Here is a 9065-nt window from a genome sequence, read left to right as displayed (position 1 = left end):
GACTTCTAACATGTAATAATTAATCAATAAGTATTGACTATTATTAGTTTCCCAGTGAATCAATCAAGAACGTATGTTTTTAAAAAATCCTTAAGTGCCACTTTGTGGATAGATCTGCCCTTACTGTGTCCAAGGGATCTATGTGCCTTCAAATGTTTGAGTCACATTTCACCTAGATGCTCAGATATGCAGAAATTCTAAGGATAAACCACCTAAAACTACTGCTATGTGTACAGACCTGGGTACAAAGGGCTAACATATTGAGCTCGGCTTTCTTCTTTATTGGAATGCACCCATGTTTGCTGATGAGAATTTTCTACCTGAAAGGGTTCCTGCAAGTGGAAGATTCTACAGACCATTCGTGAAATTTTGTGTCCACCACCCAGACCTGGGAAGTTCAACAATGTAATGGCTCCTGTCTTGACATTTCATGGAATGGTCAAGGAAATGAAGGGGTTTCTCAGGGGTGTTTGGTTGCAAGCCCAAGAAACTGACTCAAATCAGTCCAAGCTTTATTGGAAGTATGCAAGTGTATTTCCTGGAGCACACAGACAGATAGTATAGCTGGGCTCACAGGGTCTAGAATCAGAAACTGGACCTATTAGGGTCCAAGGCAACTCTTCCCTCTCTCTGCTCTGGTGCTTTCAGCTGGTTCACTTCGTTTCTTCCTTTGCAGAGTGGCCTTTTCTGCCTCTCTTGCCCACAACCCAAAGACCCAAAGGTGGCCACCCCATTTTTATTTATGTCCTCTCAGTACTAGTGCCCCCAAAAAACTGACAAGAACAACCAAGTCCAACTCTAAATTCCCAGGGGAAATGATTGGCCAGGAAAAGAGGCCAAAAACATGTGGTGACTCACAAAGACTCAATCTATGGAAGGACCACTTGACAAATATCCAAGTCAGAATCCTCTGGGGCATTCAGCTGGCCATTGGCTATTTCAGGTCTGTGCACTATCTTCTGATTCTTGATGTCTAAGTCTCGGGGAAGGACCAGGTAGCCTGTTGGCTCATGGGGCTCCATGTACCCTTCTGCACTTCTCCAAAGGGCCAGCCTCTTTTGCTGCACCAGAGGCTCTGCTCATACCCTTCCCTCTACTTTGAACACTTTTCCCTGCACCCTCTCGTCCTACACTTTTGCATACCTAGCTCCTCCTCATCTCTCAGGTCTCACGTTAATTTCACCTCCATGGAGAGACTGCTGTCCACGCCCTACATTTGTAACTTTCTCTGGCACTCTACATCCCTTATATGTTCCCTTTATGGAACTAACACAGTCTGAATTAAATGCTTATAATAGTAGCTAACACCCACATGATATTTCCTACGTGCTGGATATTTTCATAAGAGCTTTGTACATGTGAATTTTTTTAATCCATCAACAAATGGGCCAGGCATGATGACTCACACCTGTAATCCCAGCACTTTAGGAGGCCGAGTCAAGAGGATCACTTGAGCTCAGGAGATCGAGACCAGCCTGGCCAACATAGTGAAACCCCTTCTCTACCAAAAATACAAAAACTAGCTGGGTGTAATGGTGCATGCCTATGGTCCCAGCTACTGGGGAGGCTGAGGTGGAAGAATCACTTGAACCCGGGAGGTGGAGACGGCAGTGAGCTGAGATTGTGCCACTGCCTTCCAGCCTGGGTGACAGAGTGATATCCTGTCTCAAAAAAACAAAACAAAACAAAACAAAGCTATGGAGTAGGCATTCTTAGTCGTTCTCGTTCCACAAATGAGAAAACTGGGGCACAGAGAGGCTAGGGAACTTGCCCAAGATCACTCAGCAAAGTGTCTAGTTCCGTAGTCTGCACTGTGAGCCTCTGCTGCCGCTTGACCCCAACAACATTCTACAGCTTATGGGATTGATTAGTTATTTCATGTCTGCCTCTTCTACTGGAGTTTAGGCTCTATGTAGTCAGGGACTGCACTGATTAGGCCCACTGTGTATCTTCATTGCTTATCAGAATACCTGGCCCTTAGAAAATATTTGCCAGATGAATGAACACATGAAAATAAGAATATATTAACTGCCTTAAAAAAGAACAACCTAGATCCCTGCCTGAATGAGAACAGGGTGCCAGGTAAGTCTCCCAGGACTTTAAGGGGGTGTATGTGGGATTCAAGAGAGGAAGCTTTTCCAAAAATAGCAGCAGGAGAGGACTGGGAGAAGAGATCCTTCTCATGGAATAGCTTGCTTTCTGCTGCTGCTGCTGCTGCTGCTGTCATCTCTGTCCTGTGGCCCCCTTCTGCCCAGTCTCAGGTTGCCAATCTGAGCTTAATGGACCTGCTTTCATGCCCTGGGAGGTGGGAGCAGCTGGCATTAATAAATGGAGAGCCCTTCAAGAAATAACTGAGTAGAGGCTCCTGAGATGTCCTGAGCTTAGGCATGAGACACTGATGGTAGCTCCCTCTTGACTTGGATTGTTTGTGGCAGGAAGAACAAAGAGGTTGAGGGGTGGAGGAAATGGGGACGGGTCTGGGGAGGGGGTTCCACCTCCAAATGTATCCAGAATCCTATTCTTTCTCATTTCCTCCACCTCTATCACCCGGGCCCCAGCCACCTGGCCAGATGCAGTAGCTCACGCCTGTAATCCCAGCACTTTAGGAGGCTGAGGTGGGCGGATCACGAGGTCAGGAGATTGAGACCATCCTGGCCAACAGGGTGAAACCCTGTCTCTACTAGAAATACAAAAATTAGCTGGGCATCGTGGCGCGCACCTGTAGTCACAGCTACTCAGGAGACTGAGGCAGGAGAATCGCTTGAACCCAGGAGGCAAAGGTTGCCATGAGCCGAGATTGCGCCACCCCACTCCAGCCTGGCGATAGAGCGAGACTCTATCTCAAAAAAAAAAAAAAAAGAAAAAAGAAAAGAAAAGCCAAAGTCCCTGCAATGGAGCAAAGTCCCTACATGATCCTAGGTGATCTGGCTCCCAACCCTCCTCCCACCTCATTCTCTCCCTTACCCAGCTCTCACCTCCCACCTGCCTTGATGTTCCTTGAATGTTCACTAAATGCACCAGTCATGGCCCTACCACCAGGCCCTCACTCCAGCTGTTCCCTCTCCATGCAATACTCTTCCCCAGAAAGCCGCTTCTCCAAATTCCTCACCTTCTTCAAGCCTTTGTTCTGAATGAAGCCTAATTGTCCCATGAACGGGACTCAGTGTCACTGCTTGCACCTGCATGAAAACAACCTTATGCATGCAGAGTGATGGAGAGGAGCGTATTCTAGCTGGGCAAAGGCAGGGTGGCAGGACAGCCACTGATATACCACTGTGGTCAGAGCCAGAGGACCCCTGCCACTGCTGGGGTGAGAACACGAGTAATGAGGTCAAAGGGAAATTAAGTGACTTTTTTTTCCCGTTTTCCAAGAATCACTAACTTTTTCTTTTTCTTTGAGATAGAGTCTCCCTCTGTCACCCAGGCTGGAGTGCAGTGGCGCTATCTTGGCTCACTGCAACCTCCACCTCCCGGCTTCAAGCAATTCTCTTGCCTTATCCTCCCTAGTAGCTGAGACTACAGGCACACACCACCGCACCTGGCTAATTTTTGTATTTTTAATAGAGACGGGGTTTCACCATGTTGGCCAGGCTGGTCTCGAACTCCTGACCTCAAGTGATCTGCCCACCTCGGCCTCCCAAAGTGCTGGGATTAAAGACAGAACTGCTGTGCCTGGCCCCAAATCACTAACTTTCATTGTTAGTGATGCAATTTATATATATTTTTATTTTCATGGAAAAAGGCTCTAACAGGAAATATATAAAGAATATAAATACATAAAGAAAATGTGGGAATCTCGATCCCCTTCACACTAGTTCCTCCCAGGAGGTAATCACTGGTCTTTCTTGGCATAGATCCTTTATCAGCGCATTTGCAGGCACAGGTATTTTTTCTACCATAAATAAATGGAATCAGACTCTATGCATTGTTCTGCAATTTGCTTTTTTTATTTTAACTTGAGCACTTCTGGGAGATTTCTGTGGCACTCCATAGAGGTCTATCTCATTTTTATAATAGCTTCCCATTATTCCACGATGTGGATGAAGTGTAATTTATTTAACTTTTCCACTATTAATGGACATTTATATCCATTTGAATTTTTACCTCCTTCTGTGATTCATGGGCTCCAATAATGTCAAGCTTTACAACGCTGCGGTATAAATGACCACATTTTTCTCTCACTGAATTTGTAAACGTCTTATCAACAACAGCACGGGGGTAGATGTGTGAGTTGGTTGCAGATGCCACGGGCGTGAGCCACAGCCGTTCCTTCTGAAGGCGGATGCTGACTGCAGTTTGTCTGCAGTGTTTCAGTGGGGAAGAGAAAGCTCCCAGAAGAGGGCCCCTTCTCCATCTCAAACTCCCCCCATTCCCCGGCCATTCCTCTCCTTCTCAGGCATAGTAAGGAGGCCAGCAGAGTTCCTAGGATTCCAGGTCAAAGTGCATCTTGCCTTTTACCCCAAGAACCCTATCCCATTACAAATGGAATCTCAATTAATTTTACACTTGTGGGCCGGGTGCGGTGGCTCACGCCTGTAATCCCAGCACTTTGGGAGACCGAGGCAGGCAGATCACGAAGTCAGGAGATCGACACCATTCTGGCTAGCACGGTGAAACCCTGTCTCTACTAAAAATACAAAAAAAAAGTTAGCCAGGCGTGGTGGTGGGCACCTGTAATCCCAGCTACTCGGGAGGCTGAGGCAGGAGAATGGCATGAACCCAGGAGGCGGAGCTTGCAGTGAGCAGAGATCCTGCCACTGCACTCCAGCCTGGGCAACAGAGCGAGACTCCATCTCAAAAAAAAAAAAATTATTAATAATAATAATAATTTACACTTGTGTTTGAGTATTTCCCTCAACTATTTTGTAACCCTACTCTGTATGAATTTGTGGTTTCCTGCCCTCTCCAGTTACATGTCTCTGTCGATCCCTGTTTCTGTCTGTCTGTTTCCCTTTTCTCTCCTCCACCCCAAGATACAGAATCCCATCCTCTGTAGGCAATCAATATATCCTTATTAATGATTATCAGAAACAATGCTGGGACTGAGGAAGTGGTACATAGCAACTTTGGGAAAATCAGATGAGAATTCATTACTCAACATTTCCCAGGTGCCTCATCCAAGACCTCATGCCCGAGAGAGCACTCACTACCATCTTGTTGATTCTAAGATGCTGTCCTTATCATGGGACATTTCTAAAGCCAGCATGGGTTCTATGATAAAAGTTTACATTTAATACAATATTTTTTAAATAACCAAGGGCATTTTATAGTGCTTCTTTATAATGCCTCTTAAATTCCTCTAAGAATGACTCTGTAGACCCTGACCGTAGGAACAGAGTAAAGAATGGCTACAAAGGAAATGTTGAAGGGTACCAAGAAGCCAGCTGTAGGGCTCCCCTCTCTCCAATGCCCTCATGCCCGTGACGTCTGAAAAGTCCACCATTCAGAGTCTTTCTGAGGAGCCTAAGATGCCTTGGGCTCCAGAGGTGGTCCCCTGGTCTGGTGAACCTTAGCATTAGCTCCTGCTGGCTGGAGTGATTGATCCAGGGATAGGCACAGCCACTGGGAATCCTTCTTAGAAAGACCTTAGAACAATTAGAAAAGACCCTCCTCCCTTTAGTTGGTAATAAGCCAATAGAAGATCAGAGACGGCGGGGGTCATCTTTGCCTTCATATGAAAAGACCTCATCGTGCCTGTAATCCCAGCACTATGGGAGGCTGAGGCTGGAGGACAACTTAAGCCCAGGAGTTTGAGACCAGCCTAGAAAACATAGCAAGACTCCCATCTCTACAAAAATTTAAAAAATTAGCTGTTCATAGGACACATTTCTGTAGTCCTGGCTACTCTGAAGGCTGAGACAGGAGGATTGCTTGAGCCCAGGAGGTTGAGGCTGCAGTGAGCTATGATTGCGCCACTGTATTCTAGCCCTGACAAGACAGCGAGAGACCCTGCCTCAAAACAAAAAAAAGAACAGAACTCACTGGAGATGAGCCAACCTGGGAAGGTAGAGTCCAAAGACAGAGAGAGGGAATTCTCAAGGCCCCTGTGGAGCACTTGAATCCAGCCCCTCACCCCCTGGACCCCTTCTTTCAGATGCCCCACACATCCTATTGACCCCCTCCCTCAGGGTATTTTCCAATGTTTTCCTTCATTTCTGGAATGTTCCAGCAATACTAGCTAACATGCCCCACTGTTAGCTAATAATTCCATGAGCCCTGAGCTCAAAGCCCTGAGCTTGAAGATCTAGGGAAGCCTTCCCGACACCATCCTAGGGAGATCCTCCTGCCTGCTGGTCATTCTTAGCACTCTCTGTATCCCTTTCCTATAGCATTGTCCCCATTTGTAAGGACACCCGTATGTGTGTATGTGATGGTCTGGTTAATGTCCTTCTTCCCTACTAGACTGTAAGCTCCCCAAGGGTAAAGTCTCTATCTCTGTTCATCATTCTCTCCCCAGTGCCTCTCAAAAGCCTGGCATTTTGTAGGTAAATATTTGCAAATAAAGGAATCAGGGTCTCATTTTGGTTGAGGTCAACTGATCAAAGCTCAGACTCTAACTCAGACTCCTGGTTTCTAAGACTGACTAGCTGAGATCTTGGGAAAGTCACCCACACTTGTGAGCCTCAGTTTCCTCATCTGTGAAATGGGACTAATAATGGTACATCCCAGGGATGCTGTAAGGATTGAATGAGCTACTATGTGTAAAGTACTGAGAATGAGACACAGCACACAGTCAACATGGAGCAACAGTGAGCTGTACTTATTCTTAGAAGGGCCCCTTTAGCTGCAGCTGCTACTGCTGATAGTGAAAGATCCAACCAACAACTGATGTTTTACTCTGGGCTTTGGATTTCTCAGGATGGTGTGTCCTCTCTTGTCCCCAAGCCAGGTATTGAAATGGGGGGGTGGGGGGAACAAAACAACTGCCAAAACTCTGGAGGGATGCTGGGTGGTTTTGTCTAGGTTTGGAGCCTATCACAGCCCAAGGACCCACGGACCAGCTATGTTCACTGAAATATCACATGGTATCTAGCAGGTCCTTGAATGGCACACTTGTCACAACTTTATGTGCTAAAAACAGTCACTGGAGATCTTTTAAAAGTACAAATTCTAGATCTAGAGTGGGGCTAAGATTTTGCATTGCTAACGGGTCCCCAGGAGATGCCTGTGCTGCTCCATGGACCACACTTTTAGTAACCAGGCAGACGTACACTGAAAAGCAACTCTCATCGTGCGGAGGAAGCTGGCTGGCTCCAGTGCCCTGAACTACTTGAAAGAGTGGGTAACCGAAGAGGAAAGAAAGCAACCTGAAATGGAAATAAATACTGTGCACCACAATCTCATCAATGTCTAAAATTAGATTAACTTAATTAAAAATTTAAAAACTAGATTAAAGCATGTCAGCCTGAAATCGAGTGCTGAATTATGCCGCAGCTATCTTTGCTTTTTCCTTAACGGTTTGCGCTAATGGATATTCAAAGACTACTGGGTTACATGTTGTTCTTTGTGATTTTTAATTATCGCCAAATACATGTAATTGACCAGAGTTCCAAGGAGATGGCTCTCCCAGGACATGGCTACCATGACACTCCAAAAATGTAAAAGCATGCTCAACCTTGGGCCCTCTCCTCTGACTGCCAAGTAGGTTCTTTGGGGAAAGAAAAGAGGCTTAGTTACTCTCCAGATGGTAGGCATGCACTTTACATGTGTCATGCCAGTCATGGTGAGTGGCACAAATATTATTGAGGTTCCCATTTTTAATGTATTATTATTATTATTATTTTGAGATGGATTTTTGCTCTGTCGCCCAGGCTGGAGTGCAGTGGAGTGATCTCAGCTTACTGCAATTTCTCGGGTTTAAGTGATTCTCCTACCTTGGCCTCCCGAGTAGCTGGGATTACAGGTGTGTCCACCACGCCCAGCTAATTTTTATATTTTCAGTAGAGACGGAGTTTCACCATGTTGGCCAGGCTGGTCTCAAACTCCTGACCTTAAATGATCCTCCCGCCTCAGCTTCCCAAATTGCTGAGATTACAGGTATGAGCCACCATGCCTGGCCTGAGGTTCCCATTTTATAAGTAAAGAAACTGAGGTTCCTAGAGGTACAGTAAGCTGCTTGAGGTCACACAGCTAATTAGTGGAAGAGAGCTGGGATCCTAACGCAGTTCTGTTTGACTTCAAAGCATCCATATTCTTTTCATGGCCTCTCTGAAGAATAAACCATCACATGGTTCCATTTAAGGGGTGCATGATATGCACGTGTGTGCAGGCAGAATAGTGGTGCTGCCAAGAGAAATGGAGACAGAGTAAACATCTAATCATAAAATGTCTATCTCTTTGTTTTTGCTCAAGTTGTCATATTGAACCCATTACCACTGATATAACTTACTACATATTTGAACATAATTGGACTAAGTGATCTGTTCCCTTGCCAGATTCACAAAGCACTTATTAGCTCAGGCTTCTGGTCCTGGAGTCATTAAGTCTGTTCTCATCCACCAGGAAATTAGGTTCCTGAGGGTGAATATCACCTTGGAGACATTTCAGATTGCCATGGCTTTAACCCTAAAATGGGCACAGTTGTCCTTTCCTGGAATAGGTGGACAAAAGAAGGCAAAGTGGGGCGGAGGCTCCGTGGAGCCAGGCACAGGTCATCATGGCCATGCATTCATTGGATATGTCCACACCCCCGCAAGCTTCTCTCTAGAGTCCCAAGACTTGCAGTTTAGCCAAAACATCTTCCTATAAATCTGATTTCCTTCCAGGAAGTGAGATATTTTCAAAGAGTCTTGGGAGTGAACTTTGCCTAAGTTACACTGGGAGGATATTGTTGCAGGTAAAGGCTGCTTGCGAAAGGGCTGTTGTTTTGAACTGCAGACTGCTATTCTCATCTAGTTATATAAGCCTGAGAGCTATGTCTACTTTTGTTGTTGTTGTTGTTGTTGTTGTTGTTGAGATGGAGTTTCACTCTTGTTGCCCAGGCTGGAGTGCAGTGGCGTGATTTTGGCTCACCGCAACCTCCACCTCCCAGGTTCAAGCGATTCTCCTGCCTCAGCCTCCCTAGT

The sequence above is a fragment of the Pongo pygmaeus genome, chromosome 18 (assembly GCF_028885625.2).
Source record: "Pongo pygmaeus isolate AG05252 chromosome 18, NHGRI_mPonPyg2-v2.0_pri, whole genome shotgun sequence".
Classification (NCBI taxonomy): Eukaryota; Metazoa; Chordata; class Mammalia; order Primates; family Hominidae; genus Pongo; species Pongo pygmaeus.
Note: the sequence above shows the minus strand (reverse complement) of the source record.